At 32.7% G+C, this 25,312-nt stretch overlaps 1 protein-coding gene across 3 annotated transcripts in view; it reads left to right on the top strand.

Moving 5' to 3' along the window:
- LOC140451697 (adenylate cyclase type 6) overlaps positions 1-25,312 on the top strand; it is a 3,083,308-nt gene that overhangs the window by 2,324,800 nt on the left and 733,196 nt on the right. The gene's annotated exons all lie outside the window — the stretch shown is intronic.

The raw sequence follows: 25,312 nt of genomic DNA, 5'->3' as shown, positions 1-25,312 counted from the left end.
ATTAAGTAATAATTATATTATTGTCTGTAGTTGATTAGTTCTGACTCTAATGTTTCTTATCAATTCGTTCATTACTATTATGAATAGCAAAGGGCTGAGACTATCTCCTTGTTTAATACCTCTCTTCCAATTAAATGCTTCCGATCTTTTCCCTGTTATTTGTACCCTTCCTGTTACCTCTTTGTAAGTACTTTCTATAATTTTTATCAATGCATTAGGTACTTTAATTTTCCTCAAGCATTTCCCTATAATATGTCTTTCTATCGTGTCAAATGCTGCTCTTAGGTCTATGAATGCTAATACTAGTTTTTTCCCCGTATCTATGCTTCTTTCTATTAGGTTTCTAATGATATATATGTTGTCATTTGTCTGTCTTCCCGGTCTAAATGCCATTTGTTCTTCTCCCAATACCATTTCTACTTCTTGTCTCAGTCTCTTCTCTATTATTTTCGTATATATTTTAAAGCACACCGATGACAGACATATTGCCCTATAGTTGTCGCAGTTTACATGTTCTCCTTTTTTGTATATTGTTCTGAACACATACTTCTTTAATTATTTGAGAAGTCTAATCGAATCTTCTAGACACATTTTCGAATTTCTCGTCATTTTGTCTAGCTACTTCTTTAATAATTTGTAAAGTCTCATCGAATCTTCTAGATACATTTACGGATGTTTCATCAAATCTTTTGAAAACGTTCTCTAATTTATCATCATTTTTTCTGGAAGATTCTTCAATCATTTGCGAGACGTTTTAAAATTTATTATCATTTTTTATTTATAAGTTTCTTCAATCATTTGAGACGTTTCATCGAATCTTTTGGAAACATTCTCGAATTTTCCATCAATTATTTTAGTGAAAACGGCTTTTTCTGCTGATTGAAATTGGAATGTTTCTGGGTCGTCTCCATTCTTGCTAAGCACAGTCTTCATTCGTTCTTGGAGTATCTTTTTGGACCCACTGCAGTCTTTATCGCGTTCTTCTAGTTGCTCACGCAACTGTTTTACTGAAAGTTCTACTAGCAGCATCTTTGGTCAGGCACACACGTTCTTTTTAAATGTTCTTTCTTACAAAGATCACTACCGAACTACGCGGATGTTCCCGACGAATAATACTTTTTAAAAGTTCAAAAGTCTTTTTCTAAAGTCACTGCTGAATTTATTTTTTTTACTCAATTATCCTCACACCGGACACCAACTGTAGCGTTTTTTAAATAAAACGAGGTGTATGAATTTATATAAATATATTTATTTATAAGTTTACAGTTCGGTACTTTCTTATCAACTACTCAACTCATAACATCGTTACATATATATATATATATATATATATATATATATATATATATATATATATACCAAAGTTAATATATTCTAGAACATTCCCACCTCTAATTCGCCTACGTGACGGGTTGTTCTCTCTCACACTCGATATGGCTGGAAAGTTCTAGTCGCTTGCGAGATTCAGCCGTTACACTGGCCACGCTGAATGCATGTTCGTAACAATATTAAAAAAATAGAAATAGTTAAAATACACACACAATTATAAGTTATAGGTATATATAGTATAAGTTTTAGCTATAAAATGATAGAGTATACTTTTATGTATGTAAACGCATAGAAAGGTCTAAAGGATCACGGCGTTTTAGTCTTCCTCTCCTCGGTCGCTTAAGTAGGTCTTGGGCAAGCGTATTTGGATGGTTCAGTAGTCTATTTTTGTAAGTGCCACTGAGTGAGACAATGGTGTCTTTAATATTTTGGATCTGAAGGTCTTGATATATAACATAATTGGGCACATACCACGGTGCATTGGTAATATGTTTCAAAACTTTAGATTGGAAACGCTGAAGTTTCAGTAAGTGAGAATTAGATGCTGTACCCCATATCTCTATACCGTAGGTCCAAACTGGCTTTAGAATACATTTATACAGTAATAATTGATTATGTATACTTAATTTGGATTTTTGGTTCATGAACCAATACATTTTCCTGTATATTAATCCTATTTGCAGTTGCTTTGTCCAGATGTGCTTTCCTCAATTTAGTCGGCTGTCAAAATGTACTCACAAGTATTTAACATCACTTTTTTTGGGTATTATGGTATTGTTTATGCGCACAGATGGTACACTCTCTTTTCGTAAAGTAAATGTTATATGTGCTGATTTGCTGCTATTTACTTTAGCTCGCCACAGTTTTAACCATTTCTCTAGTTCATTTAAATGAATTTGTAAATTTTGACAGGCTGTAACAGGAACCGAGCTAGAAACCATTATCACAGTATCATCTGCATAGGTAGCAATTGTGCTGTTTACTCTTGTGGGAATATCTGCCGTATAGAGTAAGTATAAAGTTGGTCCCAATATACTATCCTGAGGCACTCCTGATAGAATTGGAGATATGTCTGATACTGCTTCATTGTATCTGACCTGAAAATATCGATTGGTAAGATCTCAGAAGTGCATACAGAGAATGAGGAAAGTAAGTTTTTATTTTAGATAGCAGCCCCTCATGCCATACTTTATCAAATGCTTGTGAGACATCCAAAAAGTCTGCAGTGCAGTATTCTTTCTTTTCAATTGTATCTCTTGCTACTTTGACAACTCTATGTACCTGCTTAATTGTTCCTTGTTGTTGCCTGAATCCAAATTGATAATCAGCGTTTGTATATGTAACAGTTGGGCGACGAATATTTGAGGAACTTGGCGGTCAATAAAATTGTATTTTCTCCCTTAACTTTGAAAATTGTTTTTTTTTGGAGCTCTTTGTAGACCAAACAGCCTCTGTAGTTGGCGGGATGATTCTCTTGGCAATTTGTGTACTTCACATCTTTAATTCGTGTTGGGTTTGGACATTCGGATGACAAGTATACATTTTACGCATCGAGGCATTCTGTTGCAATATTTATGAGTGTGTCCGAAATGTTGGCACCTGTGGTATTGCGGAATTTCTCTTTTAGGATGTGGTGGTTCAACTTCAACTATTGAGTTAAGTAGTTTATTAACGTTATAAATATCTTTATTGTTTGCATTAGCAACCAATTCTACGTGGAAAAGTGGTAGTTGCTTTTTATCCTCTTTTCGTTTTATGTTGAAGATAGTTTTGACTGAATGTCCCAGTTCTTCGAGTGCCCTTTTAATATCATTAATTTTTGTTGAAGGGTGAATATTGCGGATAACCACTCGAAATCCACGGTCCTGTTTTATCTGATAAGTGTGAAACAGCGTTTTTTTGCTGTTAAACTTTTAATAATATCCGAATAGTTTTCAGGTGAATCTACTTGGAGTTTTATTTGGTTATCTCTAAGACATTTAATGGTATATAGATTTAGTATTTTTTCATCAAGCAGTTCGCGTAGTGGGTTTAAATATTCGACATTCTGAATGAATATTTTTTGGAGGTTTTTTGGATTCGGCATTTTTATTTTCTTTTTGTATATCATCAGTAGCTAAAGGGCTATATCTATTGGTCGTTGGCGTAGGTTTCTGCAACCAATAATTCTGAATAGTAGTTTGCTTTTTAATTCTATGCGGAGGGCTATCTTCTGATCGCTGGCGCTTCTTATTTGGAATTAACGTCCAACCTGTATGTAGGAAATACGGTTTGTTCTGTTTTTAAGAGACGGTGGAGGAGTTTCTGCCAGACCGGACTTTCTTATAGGTGGATTCTCATATGCTGCATCTTTTACCGTGGGAGAATAACACCGAATATTATCTGAATTTAGAATTTGACACATTAGAAGATTAAATTGAATTAGAGTTTTCACATTCCATTTTAGCTACTTATTTAACATATTGTATTTTACACAAATATTTTTATGTATATAATGGTTTTTATGTAATTTTTTTTTGTTTGCTTTACGATAAGAGAATGCATCCAGATCGACTCTTCGGAGTAGCTTCCCTTAAAGCTACTTAGTTTTTATATATCAAGTAATAGATATTTTGTTTTCCCTTTCTATATTATTTTTTTGAAGTCTGGCAACAGTGTCGGGCGTTGAGACGTGGGCCAAATGGGTTTTTTTAGTGTCAATTATACACTTCACACTTTCTGTACCAGTATAATTAGTTACTACCGATTTTTATCTTTTAAAACGTTGATTTCACCTCTAATTTTGGAAAAAATTTCACTGTTTATGTAGGTTTAACCTGCTGGCTTCACCGCAGCGTTGCCATATATGTTCTTAAATTGTAGTAAAACTATAGGAATGTAAAATGTAAATATCTAACTTGGTGCCAAAACATTATTAATTTTGTTGTTTACTATTGTTATAGGACCTCGTTTAATCTCGTTTTATACCTTTTCTCTATTCGGTAAAATTCCTTATTTTTAACAACATATTCCCTTTCTAATATTTATATTGTGGTTTGATTTGTACTTTATATATCTGTTGATGTGTGTTGATTTTCTATAGATTTAAATCTCGTATTTTTAACATGGGGTAAATCACCCAGTTATTGGTACTTTAAGGAAAAGAGTTGTTTAAATATTAGATTTGCTAATATAGGTAACATCATAAGGGGATATTTTAAATTTTTTATAATTTACTTTATTATTATTGAACACAAATTAAATGTCATTTTATTATAAATATTGAGAAAATAATGCAAAAATAGGTTATTTTAGACATTATACATATTTCCTAATTATTGGCAGTTATATTCTAGTTATTGGCATGTAGTAATTGGCAGTGTACTCAATCATTGGCACCCAGTAATTGGCATAATTTTTGTATAAAAATATTAATTGAACATCGAAAACAAAACTAAAACATAAGTACCTACTCACGTACAAACAAAGTGTCATTTATTTATATATTTTTTAAAAACAAATTTTACAAAAATAATATTCTTCATACAAGTAATTTAAGACAAGTTTTACAAACAAAATATTTTTTATATAAATCATATTTCCCAAAGACATCACATGAAATATTCTGAAACACTAGCATTTAATTCCAAACCTAATCAGGGAAAAATTTTCAGTACGGGTAAGCGGGGTAAGGCATATAATATAACCTTATTCACCAAAATATTATTTTTAGGTGGTGAGCAGAGTTCTGGAACTTCTGGAACAAATCCTAATACTTACAGATTTCTAACGTGCTTTTGGAATTGACCTATTTCCATATTTTTTTCATAGGGCTGTCAATCATCTTCTTTATTCAAAATCTTGTTTACTTTTAAGTCCTCTAAAATACTAGGTTTCTGCTGAAATAAAGATGTTTCTTTGAGTACCTTAATCTTAGTATTTCGTTTAACACTTTTTCCTTTTAAGGAATTTTCTTTGCTTTTCAGAAATCGTTTTGCTTTATTTTCTAACTTTGTTCGCTCCTTTTCATTTTTTTCACGTTTCTTTGCCTCTAGTTCTCTTTTATAAACTGAAGAAGAAATTACAAAACTAGATCTTTGGGTATAACGTATTTCCTTACATTCGAGAGTTTTGGCCCAAGGCAAACAATCTTCCATGTTACTGCTCTTATTTATAGAGTTTTGACTAGTAGAGGGAACTAAATCAAAAATTGAAATGGCAGCGAATCCTGTGATTGTTTCTTGAGTATTTTCTGAGTAAAGTGCTAAACTTTGTGCCACTTTTGTGTTTTGTTCAGGAACTTCTTCCAAACGAACAACAGGTACAGATTCTATATCGTAAGGTAAAGTCATTGCTGCTCTCTCTTCTACTACAGACATATCTTCCAAAAACATTTCATCTATTACAATTTGTGAATTATCGCCTTTTTCATTATTTGGATGTAAAATGTTAAATAAATTAAGTAGTACCCTGAAACTTTTGCTATTGTTATTATTATTCCATTTTTTCGGCCTTCTTTTAAGGTCGCATCTGTTGCAACATCGCATATGTTGCAAAAATCGGTCAAATTTATTGATTCTGTTGTGGTTTCGCCAAATTAATCTACGATATATTTTTTACCTAGGCATTTGCTGTAGTCAATACTATTCGCGATCCAAGGACAGAGATCACATACTCTAAAACCACTTAAGATAGCCGATGGTTTAAGAGTATCTACCGCTTCTTTAAAAATTGTAGCAAAGTTACTCCTACTTGGTTGTTTAAATAAATGTTGTCTCTTCCAATTCAACAAGGCTCTTTTACACATATTTTTAAGTAGCTTGAAATTAGAGACGTCGGCGGGTTGAAGAATTCTAGTGGCATTTGGATATAATGCCACTAAGATTATTTCGAGTTCTGTACATAGTTGACCTAGTTGGTATGTTAAATGTGTTTTGTGCCCGTCTACAAACATTATATTCGGAAATGTAACATGTTGTTTTACTAATCATCGGTGACGTTGTAACTCCGCAGCAGAAAATGTGAACATGACGGTAATATCTGTTTTCGATAGGCCTTGCTCTATCTGATAAACATTTTTGGCACCTTTTGGTGCATGAACCTTATATTCTTTCGGACAAAGTCTCTTTCGGTCTCTTCATATCTCACATTGAGAAAATTCGCCCTGTTCTTATTAAGATCGTATTATTTCTTTAAGTCAAATAGTTCAATCGAGTTAATTGTCAAAACCTCTTTTTTGTCAATTTTAATGTATTAATTTTTTCCAGACTGTTCTTGTCTTTAAGTTTTCGATGAGTCTATCATTCTTACTATATTTTTTAAATTAGAATTCGTTTGTAGCCGTCTACTAATCCTTACACGCTGTATGAATTAGTATTCGGAAAAACCTGTAGACTGCCGACAAATGTACAGAACGAGATTTAACCACTATACAATTTTAACGATTTAGAGCTGAGATACAGACTGCAGACAGCAACGATAGGGACCACAGAGATGCTAATAAGTTCACAACAAGTCAGTAAAAGAAGATATGATGCCAAAACAGGCACAGTAATATGTAAACAAGGAGACAAGTTATTAATTAGGAAAGAGCCATCTTCTAAACTAGATCCTTTATTTTCGGGTCCATATAGAGTTCTCGAAGATAAAGCACCTAACATTATCATAAATAAAAGCAATAAACACTTATTACTTCATAAGAACAATGTTAAGCTGTATACTGGTTAAATAAATAATAAATACAGGGTAAACAATAGCGGAAAGTGTAAAGTGAAAAGTGACTAAGTGAGAATAGAAAGAGAGACATTACTTATTATTTAGAGAGTTAGTAATTATTGTAAATGATTTTTCTTTATTTTTAAAAGAAACAGACAATATATACCTTAACACTTAACAGACGAACGGAAAAATAAAGCGCAAAGATTTTCCATTGCTTTCTTCTTTTTTCCCGATGGGAGGTGTACAGTAAGGGTATAAACCCTTACATTGTAATGTTATATAAAATATCTTAAATCATGTATGTTGTCAAAGGTGGGTCATGATACGAGCAGTTATGTTTGGATTACAAACACTTATTTTTTATACACAGTCTTGCCATGAGAAGTCTTGGCCTAGCCTTATATCACGTAGATTCAAAGTCCGATAGGGTAACCCTGAGAAAATATATAAAACGTGAAAGAGATTTATTATTGGATTATTATTGTATATTTATTGTTCGAGATGTGTACATAACCTAACACAACTCTTCGTAGACTCGTAATAATATACGTGTATAAATTTAAATAAAAGATAGTGGAAAGTTAGTGATTTTCCTTAGTTAAAGAGTTAACCCTTTTTATCTCTTAAGGACCAACGTGACATTGCGTATACACCATGTTACAGCTAGGCAACTGCAAAATAATCTTTCCACAGTCCGTAATGTTTGAATAAGTGTCAATTCGGTTAGAAACAGATTAAGGGAATTTGAAATCAGGGCCAGAATGACTGCTACTCCTTCGCTTGAGATAATTTCGTTCTTATGCAAGACAACACTCGCCCGCATGTTGCTAGAATAACAATGCAATATCTTCAAGAGGTTGGTATTTAAGTTCTCGATTGGCGAGCAGTCAGTTCACACCTAAACCGAATTGAGTATGTTTGGGACCACTTGAAAAGATGCATAAGAGCCCTATCGTTGCTCCAGGTAACCTTGATAAACTGGTAAATATCTTAACGGAAGAATGGAAAAATTTTATTTGGAGTAAATACGATCTGTGATAAGAAGCCTTCCCCAATTCAATCTTAATGTTGTTTTTTGGTTTTTAAGCATAATTGAGTACTCTTGTTTTAAAATCCTTTCTAAAGGATTCGCAATCGGTCACCTTAGGGTTTCTATAAAACATTGGTTCCGGTTTAACTGAGTTTATCTCAAAGTAAAGGGTGTCTCAGAATAGATTTTAGTATTTAAACTTACCTTACGCCGACCCTGTTCGAAATTCCATGTAAACAATATGTCAGCCGTGTAGCGACATGTGCGGATTTTAGTTAGCATGGAACAGTGGACGAAAACGCAGCGTGCCTACATGGTTGAGGCATATTTTAAAGCCAACCATTCCTATACAGTTGCTCGACGGCGTTTTTGGGTGCGGTACAATATTAGACGCGTGGGTAATACACCAGCTGCGATGTTGGTGCACGCATAGGTAAAGAAATTTAGAGAAGAAGAAGTTGTTACAAATGTGAAATATCCAGGCAAAGTAAAAACTATTCAAACTCCTGTAAATATTGCAAGACTTCGACGTGCTTTGAATGGTAATCCTCGGCGTTCACTTCGCAAACATGTACAAGCGCTAAATTTATCTCGTACTAGTATCCAGCGTATTTTAAAGAAGGATTTAAGTTTTCACCCTTACAAAATTCAGTTAAGCCAATATTTGAAAGAAACTGATCACTTACTGTGGAACCTTTTCTGAGGAGATGATGACTTGTTTTTGGGATGACGGTGGCTTAGAAGGAATAATTTTCAGTGACGAGGCTCATTTTCACCTTAATGGATATGTCAATAAGCACAATGCTTGCTACTGGTGTCCTGACGGTTTGATGTGGCATGTCTCCATCGGGGATCATCGTACCCTACTTTTTTGAAGATGCAAGTGGACGAACGCTAGCTCTCAATAGTGCAAGATACACTGTCATGTTGCGGAATTGGCTACGTCCAGAATTGAATAATTTTGCAGGGTATACTCCAGACAATACATGGTTCCAGCCAGACGGTGCTACGCCACACGCAGCGAGCACTTCAATAAACGCCCTAACAGAAATGTTTAAAGGCACACTGATTTCACAAAATGGTGATCTCCCAAAATGGTGATCTCCCAAAATGGTGATCTCCCGTTTTCCCCCAAGATCTCCTGACCTGACCCCTTAAGATTTTTTTCTGTGGGGGTATTTAAAGAACATCGTCTACGCTAATCCACCAGCCACAGATCTGAAGCAAAATATTCGCAACGCTATTAACAATATTTCAGTCAATATGTGTGAGCGCGTGTTTCTCAATTTGCGATCCAGATTGCCAGAGTGCTACGAGCGAGATGGTCAACATCTAACCGACGTCTTATATAAGAAATAAAATCCGCATGTTCTGTTCCACATAAATGTTTTTCTAACAGGTTCTGAAACAGAGTTTTATTGATTTAAAAACTAAAATCAACTCTGAGACATCCTGTATATCTATGCATGATAACGCGATAATAATGAGATATAACGTTGATAAAGTTTCTTTTTTTGGTTTTATATATATGAAAATATTAAAAAAAATAAATTAAGCATAAATAAATGTTTATCAATTTTGAATATGAAATCGATAACTGATATGAAAAACATTGTAACTCACTTTTCCACAACATTTTATTTTTTTTAATTCGTCAGTTTTAATATTTTTTGTAGTTTTTTAAATCCATATTTTATAACATTTCAATACAATACAAAGTTTTTCAAGAATTTTAGGTGAAGATCATTGTAAGTGGTTTATACAATGATATTTCAACAAAGTATGATTCTTTGATTAGGTGTATATAAATGGCAACTAATGAGTATGGAGTTGATTTCGAACCTTGGAACAGTGAACACGTTATTAACAATTAATAAAATGTGAAAATATATTTATTATGTTTGCATATGAAGTGATTAACAGTCAGTAAGTTTTTTATTCTACATATTGGAAAATTAATTATTAATTTTGGACTATCTATCGTATATATAAAATTTCAATAAGTAGTGTTTTAAAAAAACTATCAACAACTAAGTACAAAATAGTTTATTAGTTTTTCGTTTTAAATCCAGTTTCACCGGCCAGCTGTAAAGCTGGCCACGGACGTATGACGAAGTAATTTTAATACGTTGGAGAAAAATTAAATATGGATACTAACAGCAGCATCTCACCTACCTCACTACTAATGTCTGAAATAAACTCTAATAGCTCAACGTACTCATCAGCAGTAGCAAATATGCAGTTCTCATCGAAAGAACAAGCGATTGTCTTTAGTGCCTTGGCTAATACTAAATTGCAGGACTATTTAATTCCATTGAGCAAGATAATTCAACCTAAGAATATAATATTTTCATCCAGATTATCAAATAACCGAATTTGTATGTATCTAGCAAATAAAAAAGTTGTTGATGACTTCATGGCAAACCACGGTCATATAAAAATTCAAAATGTAACTGTACAGACTAGAAGATTAATCACCCCTGCGGAACGGATTGTTCTTTCAAATGTGTGTCCCACCATACCGCATAGTTTCTTAATCAACTACCTACAAAATATCGGACTTAACATGGTATCTCCAATTACATTTTTAAAAATCAGCGGTACATCACCAGAGTATAGTCATATTCTCAGTTTCAGAAGACAGGTCTTTGTAAGTCCTCATAGTATAGAACTACCTGATTCGGTTACTATAAATTATGACGAAACAACATATCGAAACTTTCTGTCTCAAGATAGTATGGTATGTTACAACTACAGAGAGACCTGACATAATGCCAATGGCTGCAATGAAAACTCACAATTTCATGTTGAACAATGTTCTATGGAAACCAATAATGATAATTTATCCCAAAATGAACTTAGCAATGTCATTATGCCAACTCCAACTTCATCTTCTACAGATAAAACAGAATCAATCAAACAAAAATCCGATAAAACACCTAACCAAAAAACTATCACCAACAATATTGATATTACAATAGACACAATAGGTATAAATAGTAAGTCAAAACGGAATATTCATGATATTCTTACACCGCCAGACACGGATCTAAAAGAAAACCATTTTTCGACACCAGCACCTAAAATGAAGAAAACTAAGACCAGTGAAGATTGCACAGAAACCATACCATCCAGTCAAACTCTTTTCGAACCAGTGAAACACTTTATTGAAAATCAATCACAACCACTTTTCCTCAATTTCGATCAATTTTGTTTACTCTTAAGTAATTTTAGTGGTGTACAAAATCCCATTAATATAATTTAGGACTTTACTACAGATATCCCAGCACTTATTCATATGCTAAACACAATTTACCCCTATTTAAAACTAAGATCTGCTAAACGAAGCATTACCACACTAAAAAGAAAAATTAGTAATAACAGCAATTTAGAATCCGATAGTGATACGTCTTAATTCAGAGCCTAAACAATTCATTTCTTTTCTTTTTTTCTTTTCTAAATAATTAAATTCACAACAATACTCCAATGGAATATCGATAGACTCTTCCATCGACTTGCCTTTTTACAGAAACTCATCTCTGACCATTGCCCAGATATAATATGTATCCAAGAAACTAAAATTAGTCCAAACAAAAATTCCAATTCTAAGCTGTTCAATTGTTTTAGAATTGACAGAATAAGCAATTTTAATTATTCTTCTGGTGGGGTTGCCACTTTGGTCAAAAAATCTTCTGTAGCAAGCCTATTTCCTGTAAACACCACACTTGAAACAGTAGTAATAAAACTTGTAGTACCTTCAACTCTCTACATCTGTAATATTTATTTACCATCGAGTGCAGTATTTACTTTTAATGACATAAATAGTCTTATCGAACAAATACCATCTCCTCGTATTTTAGTCGGTGATTTTAATGGTCACAATAACATATGGGGGTCAGTACATACAGATACTAGAGGTAAATTACTGGAAAAATTAATGTCTGAGTTACAGCTCAACTTAATTATTGATGGAACTCCTACATGTTTTAACATTCAGACGGGAGATTCATCTGCAATTGTCTTAAGTTTTTGCGATCCAGTTGTGTCTCCTTAGCTCTTGTGGGAAGTCCTACCATATACATATAGTAGCGACCATCATCCCGTTATTATCCGAAATTTTACTAGACAACAATCTATTCACGAGTTTTTACTCAAATGGAAAACTGAATCAGCAAACTTGACAGAATTTAAAGACTTCATCGAAAAATCTATGGAAAACTTTATTGCAAAAAATAGCATCAATGATACTCTAGAAGACTTCAATAATATCATTATAGAGAGTGTAAAACAGTTTATGGGTAAAACAAAACCGCCAAAAAATCATCCACCCGTACCATTGTAGAATCCTGACTGCACTGAAGCGATTAGGGCAAGTAAAAAAGATTTTAATAGGTATAAAAAACATAAAAATCTAGAGAACAAGATTGCATATAAAAGACTTAAGTCTAAAACTCAACTATTAATTAAACAAGCAAAAAAATCCAGTTGGATGAAATATGTTTCTAATATAAACAGCTCCACGTCAATAAGGGAAGTTTGGAAAAAGTTCGCAAAATTTCCGGTTTTCAACAGCCACCTACAGTATCGAGCCTAAAAGTAAATAATCAAATAATTACATCACCAAAAGAAATTGCCAACATATTGGCACAAAATTATATAAAAATATCTTCCAATGAAAATTATGATCCTGTTTTTCTTGAAAACAAAATACAATCCGAAAATTATAGCACACTTTCATATGAAATTAACAATAATCCTCTAAATCTTCCTCTAACGCTTCATAAATTAAATGATTCACTTAGATATTTGAAGGATACTAGTCCTGGACTAGATGATATACCATCTATTTTTTTAAAACAATTTCCTAATTCAGCCATAAAAGTTGGCTACAGATATTTAATTTCATATGGCAGCAACACCAGTACCCCATAATTTGGACTAAGGCTATTGTTCTCCCATTTCTTAAACCTCAATGTCCCTGTCTAGACCCTGAATCTTACAGACCCATAAGTTTGACGTGCTCAAACGTTTGAAATTATCAATACAAGGCTCACCTGGACACTTGAAAGTTTAAATCTACTAACGAATGAGCAAAATGGTTTTAGATAAAAGCGATCAGGCATAGATAATATACTAGATTTAGAAAGCGATATCCAGGAAGCACTAGCGATGCGATAACACTGTATATCAATATTTTTCGATATAAAGAAAGCATTCAACAAGTGCTGGAGATATAATATTTTAAAAAAGCGGCACTCATGGAATATTCAGGGAAACTCTCTAGAATTTATTAAGAACTTTTTACGACAAAGAGCATTTCTAGTCAGAGTTCAAAGTTCATATTCCGAAGAACATATTGAGGAAAACGGAACCTCTCAAGGTTCTATAATTAGCCCGACATTATTCCTAATCGCCATAAATGATATAATTAAAAATTTACAAAAACCTTTGAAAGCTCGTCTTTACGCAGACGATTTGGTGGTTTATATCAAGGGCATAGAAACACTTACAAAATTTTCTAAAACAACTGGAAGAATGGTCCTGCGGCACAGGATTTAAATTTTCCGTATCTTAAACAGTGGGAACGGTATTCACTAATAAACACGCTTTCAGTAAACCAATATAAAAGTTTTTTTAATTCAGAGCTCATGTTTAAAACAGACATAAAATTCATGGGAATGTGGTTGGACAAAAAACTATCCTGGAAAAAACACATAGATCAACTTGTCGTATCGTGCAATAAAAGATTAAATATATTAAAAACTTTATCTAACAGGGATTGGGGCTCTGATTACGATATACTGATTAGTCTATATAAAGCAATAATTAGATCAACAATAGATTTTGGCTCCATTACGTATATTTCTGCATCCGACACAACACTAAAACTATTAGAGAGTATACACAATACCGCATTAAGAATTGCTCTGGGAGCATTTAGAACAACACCGGTAGAAAATTTATATAGTGACACTGGAGAACCATCTTTACCACATCGTCACATTTATTTAACATTAACAACATTAACACATGCAACTTCTATAGTATCCAATCGAAATACACCTATTTTTGATAATACATTCAATAACAAACATACACTTCAAAATAGATCTAATTTACACAAACCTTTCTATGAGAGAATTCGATTCTATCTAAGATCTTTAAACCTAGATTTTCTAGATATATTTCAAATAAATTTGGATCATCCCCCACCTTGGTATATCAATATCCCCGAAATAAATTATAATCTTACTGTATTTAATAAGCATTCTACAAATCCGGCTGTTATTAAAAATAACCTAAATTCAATCATAAACAAACATGGAGAAAATTGCTACAGGATATTTACAGATGCATCCAAATGCAACACAGGAGTTGGTGCTGCATATGTAACGTCTAACAATCAATTTCAGTTCAGACTGCCCAAATATTTCAGCATCTTCTCTGCTGAACTTTATGTAATACTCAAAGCTCTCGAACATATCAGCAATAATAAAATACCAAATTGCTTGATTCTGAGTGATTCCCTTGGTGTTTTACAAACCTTAAATCATATGTATCCTAAAAGCTCCCTAGAAAAAATGGTAAAATCTGAACTAAAGCAAGCTGAAGAAAATTCCAGACGCATTACCTTCATATGGATCCCATCTCATATTGGTATTGATGGAAACAAAGCTGCAGACCAGTGCGCGAGTAAAGTGTCGGAAAGTGTCGAAACAGATGTAACGGAGTGTCGAAATCCGGCGGGTGATATAAAAACATCTATAAAAAATTTAATTACGTGTAAGTGGAATCAAGAATGGAATTATTCACAGACAACACTACGGAAAATTAAAGACAATGTTTATCCATGGCTACCTAGAACTCGAAACCGAAAACTGCAAACCATCATTACTCGTCTACGTTTAGGCCATACAAGATATACGCATTCGTATCTTTTTACCAGAGATGATCCCCCTAAATGTGACATTTGTGACGAAACAAACAGTGTTAAACATTTTTTAATTGACTGTTCACTTTTTGTAAATGAACGCAACAGGTTTAATATTCCAAACAATATCAACAAACTCTTAGGTACAGTTATATTAAAAAAAAGGGTACAAGTATTAGAAAGAGAAGTTAACGTCATCCTATTTGTGTAAAACCGGCTGGGATTTTTGGAGGTTATCAAATGTCACAGGTTGTTAAAAATATAAATCATTGGCGTTGAGCATTAATTAGATGAAACCATTTATTCAACAATTATATAAAGAATAATTTTAATGACTGTTACAAATAGAATTTAGTATTTGGTGATAGAACCATCTGCTTCTATAACTTTATTTAGTCTATTTGGCATACTTTGAATTATATTAGATATCATATTTGGATCAAGATCTTCCCAGCACTCTAAGATTGTATCCCACAATTGATTTCAATTTTGTGGCATAAAATTTCTTTTATATATTTTTTTAACAATTATGCCCCAAATGTTTTCAATTGGATTTATATCTGGACTGTGCGCAGGCCAGGCCTGGAAGTATTGCCAATACTTCTAGGTTTTGCGTTTGAAACCAATTCCTTACGGCATGGGCAGTGTGGACTGAACAATTATCTTGTTGATATATAAAAGTATTATTTGGATACAATTGCTCAATAGAAGGGAGCATTACGTGTTCCAAAACGTTACTGTAATTGTCGGCAGTAAATATTCCCTCTAATCGCCAACAAACACCAGGTCCATGTATACTAATCCAACCCCATACATTTACAGAAAAACGTAAAGATTTATTATGAGAGTGAATATATCGTTCTTCAAACCTAGTATTGGCTGGACGATAAACACGGATTTGACCGTTATAGGTCGACTGAAAAGTCTTTTCATCAGTAAAAATGACGTTGTTCCAAAATTGTGGGTTGCGGTAAATATAGTTTAGTGCAAATATTACTCTTGCTTGCCGATGTTCAACAGTTACTAATGGTTTTTTAGCAGCTGGTCGGTTTTTTAATTCATATTCATTGATCCTTCTGCTTACAGTAGGTTGGGAACCAGGAAATCCCGTATGAATCCTTGAATCCTTCAACGTCGCAAATGGATTATCTCTTAAGAATTGAACTAAAGCAGCATCTTGTTGAGGAGTGGATACTTTGGAACGCCCTGAACCAACTTCTCTTTTTAATGATTGTTGTTGGACCCATCGTTGCTTAATTCTGAAGATTGTTTTCAAATTTCTATTATAGCTATATTATATTCTATTTGCTAGCCCACGAATTGACCATCCTTCTTTCATTTTCGTAATTATTTGAGCCTTTTCAATCTCACTTAAATGACGAGGCATATTAATTTTTTATTGTACGTAACGTTAAACCTTCTATCAAATTAAACGTCTTTGACGTCTATGAGTTGCATTTTTGCAGTCTAATACTTGTACCCTTTTTTTTAATATAACTGTACAGACTTAAATTATGCTGATTTGGGAAAATATTTAAAATGTATAGGATTATATTATAAAATTTAAACTATTAGAATTGTACACCTATACTGTATTCCCGCTAATCACCTTATGGTGGATGCGGTAAACTTTTTCAATAAAAAAAAACTAATGAGTGTATATGAAAATAAAAAGTTTATTATTAGTATTTTTATTGATTTTACCTTAACGTGATTTTTTTACTCAAATACGTATCTAAGAATTCTCATCATACATACTAACAAGCAGTAAATAAAATAATATCTGTTAAATTTATTTATTACGAAATGAGCATTTACAAATTATAAAACAGTTAATATTTCCATAACAATAACCTTCCAATCCAAACCAGATCCAATATCAAAGATAATAAAATTATACACTTTAAACTTTCTTTTATGATAAAGCATTGACACCTCTGATTGGAATGTAGTTAATATTTTTTGCAAATCAAAGCAGGCAGTTACAACTGTTGCTGTTTTCTTAAAAAATCTTTTTATTAAGATTTTTGGGTTTACGTGCAACACATTTGTTAGCAATCTCTCTGTCTCTCTCTCTCTCTCTCTCTCTCCCTCTTTCACTCTATCTTTCACTCTCTCTTTCTCCATCTCTCCTCAATCCTGACCCCCCGGAAGAAGCGTAGTAGTCATCTTGATATTGTGAATTGTCCGTCTTTAAAGATCTCTGTTTTTGGTAAATTCTTTTAACTCATGCATCTTCTTCGTAATCTTCGGCCTTCTACCTTTTCTTGGATAATAAGTTTTTTCATGTTTTATGTGTCTGCTCCTATCACATATCCAAAGTATTTTAATTGTTGGTTATGAACTTTGCTGGATAGCCGTTTGCTGACTTTTGGCTCATTTAAAACTGAAATAGTTGTCCACGGAATTCGTAATATTCTTCTCCAACAGAACATTTCGGTGGCGTCTATCTTTGTTTTTTCCGCTTGTCGTAGGGTCCAAGATTCACATCCGTATGTTTTCAATACTTATAGAGAGCATCTTCTTTTTCTATTTGGTCTTTCTCTGCTTTAGTGTTATATAGATTGCAAGTGAAACACTGATTAATTTTTCGCTGCAAAAAGCCGATATAAAAACTCAGTATTAAATATTATGTGTCTGTGCTGACTTTTGGTAACTGACTTATCGCATGGGTGATTCTCTAATATCCATTCATTATATAGTGAATACAATTTAGAAAACGTTAAAGACTCTTTAAAATACATCTTAGTTCTTCTTTTCTTGAGTAGTGGGATTTTTTTGCTGGAATAGAGTTTATATGCGCAAGAATGGGATTTTCAATGTAGTAACATTTAATGTAGTTAACCACATATTTGTTATGTTTAAAATGTTCGAAAACATGTCGAGTTTTTGTAGAAAATTTTTTTTTACAAACATGGAGTCGGTGTTCTGCTAACTGCAAATTATATTCATGTCCAGTGTCTTCTGGACTGTTTTAACTTTGCAACCTTTCTCTCTTGTCTGAGAATATATCTACATAAATATTCGCTCTGTTTTTCATGATCAGCTATTTCCCAAACATTATTAAATAAATTAGGTCTATCATTGTCAGATAATTTCGATTTACATTTTCTGTTACATTTATCGTTATATCCAGGTCGCAACTTTCTTATTTTTGTTAATTTTCCAATTGGCCAGAGTTTCTTCAAGTCATTCATTTTCTACACATTTAGATCCCTTTGTCTCTCCCTTTCCAGATTTATTTTCTTTGGATATTTTTTTTCTTAATAGACGTATTTAATAATGAAATTTATGGCATGTAGAAGTTTCCGCTGTCGATTTATGTTTAGTTTGTAATGCACTGTGAATATTTGGTATCTTATTTTTATCACTAGAAGATAGTTCGGTCATATATGATATAGGTGATATTATTTTCGTTTAAAATTCTAAACAAGTATTTTCACACGAGTTTTTAAGATTTAAGACATGCTCACTATATTCAGCAGCTAATAATAAAGAATATACTTCTTGTCTCTCATCTTCCTGATTAGAAAAGCCGGGTAAATTGACTTGAGTGTTATTTGTAGAAATATTCCACTACCTTTCTTTCTTGTATTACAACTTTTCAACAAAAAACATTGTATACAATGTTACAATGGTTTTATAAAAAATATTCATTAACAATAAAATTTTTTAATATTGTAACATTGGTTACAACGTTTTTTCACCAAGTGATTCAAAATATGCACTTACCATGAGATTATTTTGTTAACCAACTTAATATTTACATAAGATAGGATAAAAGTAATTAAACCAAAATGAAGGTTTTCCTTTATAGATGTTATTTAATTCGTAGTTGAAAAATATTGTAGTAGAGTTACAAAGTTATTCATATGAGGTGTCGAAATATGAACTTTACTTTAAACCTAGAAAATATTAGAACTCTTTAAAATGTATTATTGTATTTAAAGAATATTTCATTAAGGAATAACCACTATTAAAAATATATTTTTACTATTTTTATTGGGACCAGAATTTTGCTTTAAATTAAGTTGACATTTTGATTTCTACTTCTGAATTTTAGTATGCTAACCTTTTGACTTTCCATCTGTGGTCTTCTCAGGACTTTTAAGATCTTAGTCTCCAGAGCCAGTCATTTTGGTCTTCAGATTACTTAACTAGAAAACTGTTCTTTATCACGGAACTACTGCTACTGTAGTGAGAGACATTTTTTCCGTCAATAATGACACGGTTTTCTAACGCGACGTTTGATTTGGAGGTAGGTACTCTAAAAATTTTTCGATGGAAAAATCTAAATTCATAATCCATGTCGGCGGTGTTTCATTTTAATTAAGAAAGGGTCTCAATGTTAAATGTAACCGTGTGCCGTCATCTCTTCGAGTGCTATCATCTCTTTTATTAAGACAATTAGTACGTTTTTTAGTCTTAATCCAAAAAATAAAAATATACAAAACTTAACCAGTACCTTCACGCTGCTTCTATGGAAGCATTAGGGGTAAAGAAAAAACCAAATATAAGAAATTCAAAACCATATTGATGGTCATGTAAAATAGACAGCGAGAAAATACAAGATTATGAAAAATGGCTTAGTACAGGAATACCAAAGGATAGAAAAATATATGCCAGATACAATTAGAATTCAAAGAAATTAGTAGACGGCTACAAATATGTGTTCTAAGATAAAAAATGTAGTAAGCTTCATCGGAAGTCAAGAACTGTATGGAAAATAATACATTAAAATTAGACAAAAAAGAGGTTCTGAAAATTAACCCGATTCAACTATTTGGCTGAAAAAAAGATTATGAAGATTTTATGAAGAACAGGGTGAATTTTCTCGGTGTGAGATATAAAAGAGACATAACGGATGCAGTGGTAAGGTACCTATATAACAACTGATGAAATAAAACAAGTTTTAAAAGGTATGAAGAAAACGAAAGCATATGACCCTAGAGGTTAACTTATAGTTATACTGTCACCAGTAATAATAAAAACCCTATGCGATATATTTAACGAAAAAAAGATTCCAGAATAATGGAAAATAGCATATGCAGGGTGGTCCTTAAATAATTGTACAAACAAAAACCGTATATTTTGCACACTAAGATATTACAATTTAAGCCAACTTGCTTTAATAAAATGTTGATGTTAAGAAAGATACAGGGTGTTAAAGTGGAAATTTAAAATTTTATTTTTCGCTATGACTTTTACGTTTGTAAATATTTTTGGACAAAAATTTAAAATTTGGTGCTATTTAGTAGGATATATTATAATTTTATACATACTTTAATGTAACTGATAGAGGGCGCCACATATGCTACATGCGTGACATAGATTTGTGCTTAACTTTTTTGTTCTTTAAGTTAGCTCTACTTGTGTTAAAAAATATTAAAGATGCATTATTTTTACAAAGAAAAGGTATACTTGTTAGTAACCTAAAAATTTAACCGTTTTCGAGATAATCGCATGTTAAATGTCAGCTGCATAATAATTCTTAGTTGTGATATTTGTGCGGTAAAGCACTGAATACATGTAAATAGGCATAATTCATAGTTTATTTTTATTTGTTATATATGAGTCCGGCAGCGGAATAAGAGACACTGTGGAAAAGACTAGGGGTCGATAGTGAGGTTATTTGAGGGAACCCCGTGGGTCTACGGATCCATCCATAATATATGTTTGTAACCACTGTATCGTTTAATAAATAGTTTGGTACAATAGTCGGTGCCTCATTAAATACATAACATATTTGGCGACGAGTCACAGAAAGAATCCACGCAAAAGTCGAAAAATGTCGTTAATTGGATACATTGAGCAGTTCAATCCTGCGAAAAGTGATATCACCTCTTATTTAGAGAGACTTGAGCAGTTGTTTATATATAATGTAGTGGAAAAAGACAAGGAAGTTCCATTATTGATTTCTTTAATTGGCGGAGAGACTTACAGTGTATTAAAAGACTTATTAGCACCAGAGGTACCAAGTTCAAAAACTTTTGAGGAGTTAAAAAGAGTTCTGATTGAACATTATAGTCCAAAGCGGTTAGTTATCGCTGAAAGGTATAAATTTTACAATGCAAATCAAGAGCCTCAGGAGGATATTAAAAGTTTTGTGTCAAAACTGAAAAGTGTTGCTCAATATTGTAAATTTGGGCAATTTTTGAAAGAATGTCTCAGAGACAGATTTGTATGTGGTGTACGATCAGTTCAAATAAGACGTAAACTCCTGGCAGAAGACAACATTTCCTTTGAAAGAGCTTATGAGATAGCCTTGTCAATAGAACTTACAGAAGGTCAAGTTAGAAGGATGGAACAGGAAAATGTAGCGGCAATAGAAGGGAAGTTAGATAAAGTAATGTTCAGAAAGAGGGAAGCTACAGTGAAGAAAGATGATGGCCATCAAACTGGTAGAAGTAATGTCCAACCCAAGTCATGCTTTAGATGTGGTAGAAAACATGACTCATCAAAGTGTCCAGCCAAAGCATGGCAATGTTTCAGTTGTAAGAAAGTGGGACATATAAGTGCAGTATGTCGTTCGAAAGTTAGTTTGTTAGAAGAAGATGATATACAGGATGAAAGTGAGGAGGAAAATTCATTATTTCTAGGTTTCTTGTCTTCATTGGAACCTGAAAATGCAGCTCCAGAGAAACTAGTATTAGAAGTAGAAGGTAATTCAATTTTATTTGACATTGATACAGGTGCATGTCGTACAGTAATTAATATAAAGGACTTTAAAAAGTTTTTATCAGCTTTAAATATTTATTCTGTTAAGTATTGTTTAAAGGTATTAATTGGCGAGGGAGTAAAAATTGTGGGAGAAACTGATGTATTAGTAAAACATAAAAACAATACTATAAAATTACCTATTGTCATTTTAGAAAGTAAACATAATTTTACTCCACTGTTGGGTAGGAATTGGTTAAATGTATTGCATCCTAATTGGAGACAAATAGTTAACTGTTCACATAATGAATTTGTTAGTCAGCTGGAATTGGAAAACCTTGAAACTTCAAGTTTAATTTCACAATTAAAAAGGGAATTTAAATCAAATTTTGATGAGAATAATAATTCATTCATTAAGGGTTTTGAAATTGATTTAAATTTAAAAGAAAATGCGCAACCCATTTTTCATAGGGCCTATGATATGCCATTTGCCCTAAAAGATAAAGTTGAATTGGAAATAAAAAAACTAGTGGAGTTAGGAATTTTAGAAAAAGTCAGTTACAGTAACTGGGCTATTCCCATAGTAGTAGTTCCAAAAAAATTGTCTGAGGAACTAAGAATTTGTGTAGATTTAAGAAAAAAACATTAAACAAAGTCTTAGATAGTGATCATTGCGCATTACCATTACCAGAAAATATCTTCGCATGTCTAAGCAGACATAAATACTTTACGGTTTTAGATTTAAAAGGTGCTTATCAACAGCTAAAGGTCAGTAAAAATACACAAAAAATGTTAGTAATAAACACCCATATAGGTTTGTTTGCCTTCACTAGACTAACTTATGGTATCAGCTCTGCACCAGGTATTTTTCAGTCGGTGATGGATAGTATTTTGGCAGGGGTACAAAATACTAAATGTTACTTAGATGATATTCTAGTATATGGTGAGTCACTTATAGATTGTTATGAGAATGTCAGAAAAGTGTTGAAACGTTTACATGACTATGATGTAAAAATTAATGTAAATAAGTGTAAATTTTTCGAAACTAAAGTAGAATTTTTAGGTCATATTATAGATGCCAAAGGCATACATCCTACTGAAGAAAAAATACTAGCAATTAACTCAGCTCCAACACCAAAGAATACAACTGAATTAAAGTCATATTTAGGTTTGCTAAACTACTATGGAAAGTTTATCCCGATGTTGTCTTCCAAATTAAAACCATTATACAAACTGTGTCAAAATAATATTAATTTCAGTAGTAGCTGGTCACCTGAATGTGATAAAGTATTTCAAGAAAGTAAAAAGTGGTTAACATCTAATAGTGTTACTACTCATTATGATCCATCTCTTCCAATTTATGTCACATGTGATGCAAGTAGTTATGGTGTCGGTTGTGTCTTAAGTCATAAAATTGGTCATGTAGAGAAACCTGTCATGTTTGCATCAAGTACACTGTCTAGTACAGAAAAAAAGTATAGTAATTTGGAAAGGGAAGCCCTTGCTATTATGTTTGCTTCAAATAAATTTCATAAATATCTTTATGGTCGTAAATTTATACTGATTACAGATCAACAGCCATTACAGTTTATCTTTGGAAAAAATAAAGGAATTCCAATTTCAGCGGCTGCAAGAATTACAAGATGGGCTATCACTCTGTCAGGTTATCAGTATGATATTCAGTACAAAAAGGGGGCAGCAATTAACAATGCTGATGGTTTATCACGTTTACCCTGTAGTGATAATACAAAAATTACAGACTATTTGTATTCTTTTAGTTTGGTAGATCAAATGCCTTTAAACGCGTGTCATATTGCAAATGAAACAAACAAAGGTTTGTTGTTATTAAAAGTAAAAGATTTCATTTTATCAGGTTGGCCTAGGAAAGTAAGTGATGAATCTTTGAAACCATACTTTAAACGTAGAAATGAATTGTCAATTGAACAAAATTGTATCCTAGTGGGAAATAGAGTAGTTATTCAAAATCAATTACAAGATAAGGTGTTAGACTTATTTCACGAACAACATAATGGTATTGTTCGTACTAAAATGTTGGTACGTTCATATTGTTGGTGGCCAAATGTGAATGAACATATTGAAAAATTCATATCATGTTGTAATGTATGTCAACAATGTCAAAATTTCACAAATTCAAGCAAGGAATTATGTCCGTGGCCGTCTGCACCACACAACTTCTACAGAGTATATATAGATTTCTTTGTTAAATTTAAGTACACATTTTTAATTTTAATCGATCAGAAATCAAAATGGTTAGATGTAAAATTAATGTCAAATGGTACAGAGGCATCAGAAACTATATCAAAATTAAGAGATATGTTTACTGTAATTGGTCTTCCTGTCGAATTAGTCTCAGACAAAGGACCTCATTTCAATTCCAGTGAATTTGTGGTATTTTGTCAAGCAAATGGAATTAAACCATTGAAGACACCTCCATATCACCCTCAAAGTAATGGTGCTGCGGAGCGTCGTGTTCAAATAGTAAAGAAAAATTTGGAAAAAGCCCTGTTGACTATTAAGAGAGAGGAGATTAATAAACGATTGGTTATTCAGAAAATTCAAAACTTTTTATTCTATTATAGAACAACTCCTACAACAGATACAGGGATTTCTCCAAGTGAAAGTATTTTTAAAGTGCGTCCTAGAACTAGATTTAATATGTTGAAACCTTCTTGTCATAATAGTAAGCATGCATCTATCCCAATTAAAAATGGGCATACATGGTATAAAGTAAATGAAAGTGTCTATATTAAAAACAAACAAACAAAATTATGGTAGAAAGGAAAGATTATGAAAATTTTAAGTTACTGTACTTATCTAGTATGTAGTAATGGTGTAATAAAATTTACACACGCAAATGATATGAGAAAAGACAGAGGTGAAGATAGAATCCCAGATTCTAACAAAGCTCAAGCAGAACCTCCTATAGTGAGTGATGATGTGCCAGTGTTACGTGACAGTGTTACAATTGAAATCCCAGTGAATCCAAATTTGAAAAACGAGCCTATTCAATTAGAACCGAAGGAGCCCATTCCAAGTTCATCACAAAAAGGAACAAACACATCTATACCGAGTGATGAAACATCCAATGATTGCAATATTAGAACGCGCTCTGGAAGACTAGTAAAAGCTCCCATTAAACTTGATCTCTAACGAGGGAGGAGATGTTATATATGAGTCTGGCAGCGGAATAAGAGACACTGTGAAAAGACTAGGGGTCGATAGTGAGGTTAGGTGAGGGAACGCCGTGGGTCTACGGATCCATCAATAATGTATGCTTGTAACCACTGTATCGTTTAACAAATAGTTTTGTACAATAGTCGGTGCCTCATTAAATACATAACATTATTAAAACAACTCAAAGATGATAATGTAATATTACTAAATTTTTGTTATGGCTGCTAAATGTCTTATTGGAGAAAATATTCTTCTTCTTCTTCTTCTTCTTCTTCTTTAGGTGACGTGTCCGTATTCATACGTTGGCCGTCATCATGTTTACAATTTTCCTTTTCTACCGCTTCGTAGGTTTCTATACCTACTGGCGTTGTATTTCTTTTTCGCTATTGTAAAATGCTGAAAAGTCAAAATATGTGGTAAGATGGTACACCACCACATTCAAGAGAGAAGGCAGTGAGAACATACTTAAATGT

This window comes from Diabrotica undecimpunctata, chromosome 1 (genome assembly GCF_040954645.1).
Source record: "Diabrotica undecimpunctata isolate CICGRU chromosome 1, icDiaUnde3, whole genome shotgun sequence".
Lineage (NCBI taxonomy): Eukaryota > Metazoa > Arthropoda > Insecta > Coleoptera > Chrysomelidae > Diabrotica > Diabrotica undecimpunctata.
This window is presented reverse-complemented; position numbering and strand designations above follow the sequence as displayed.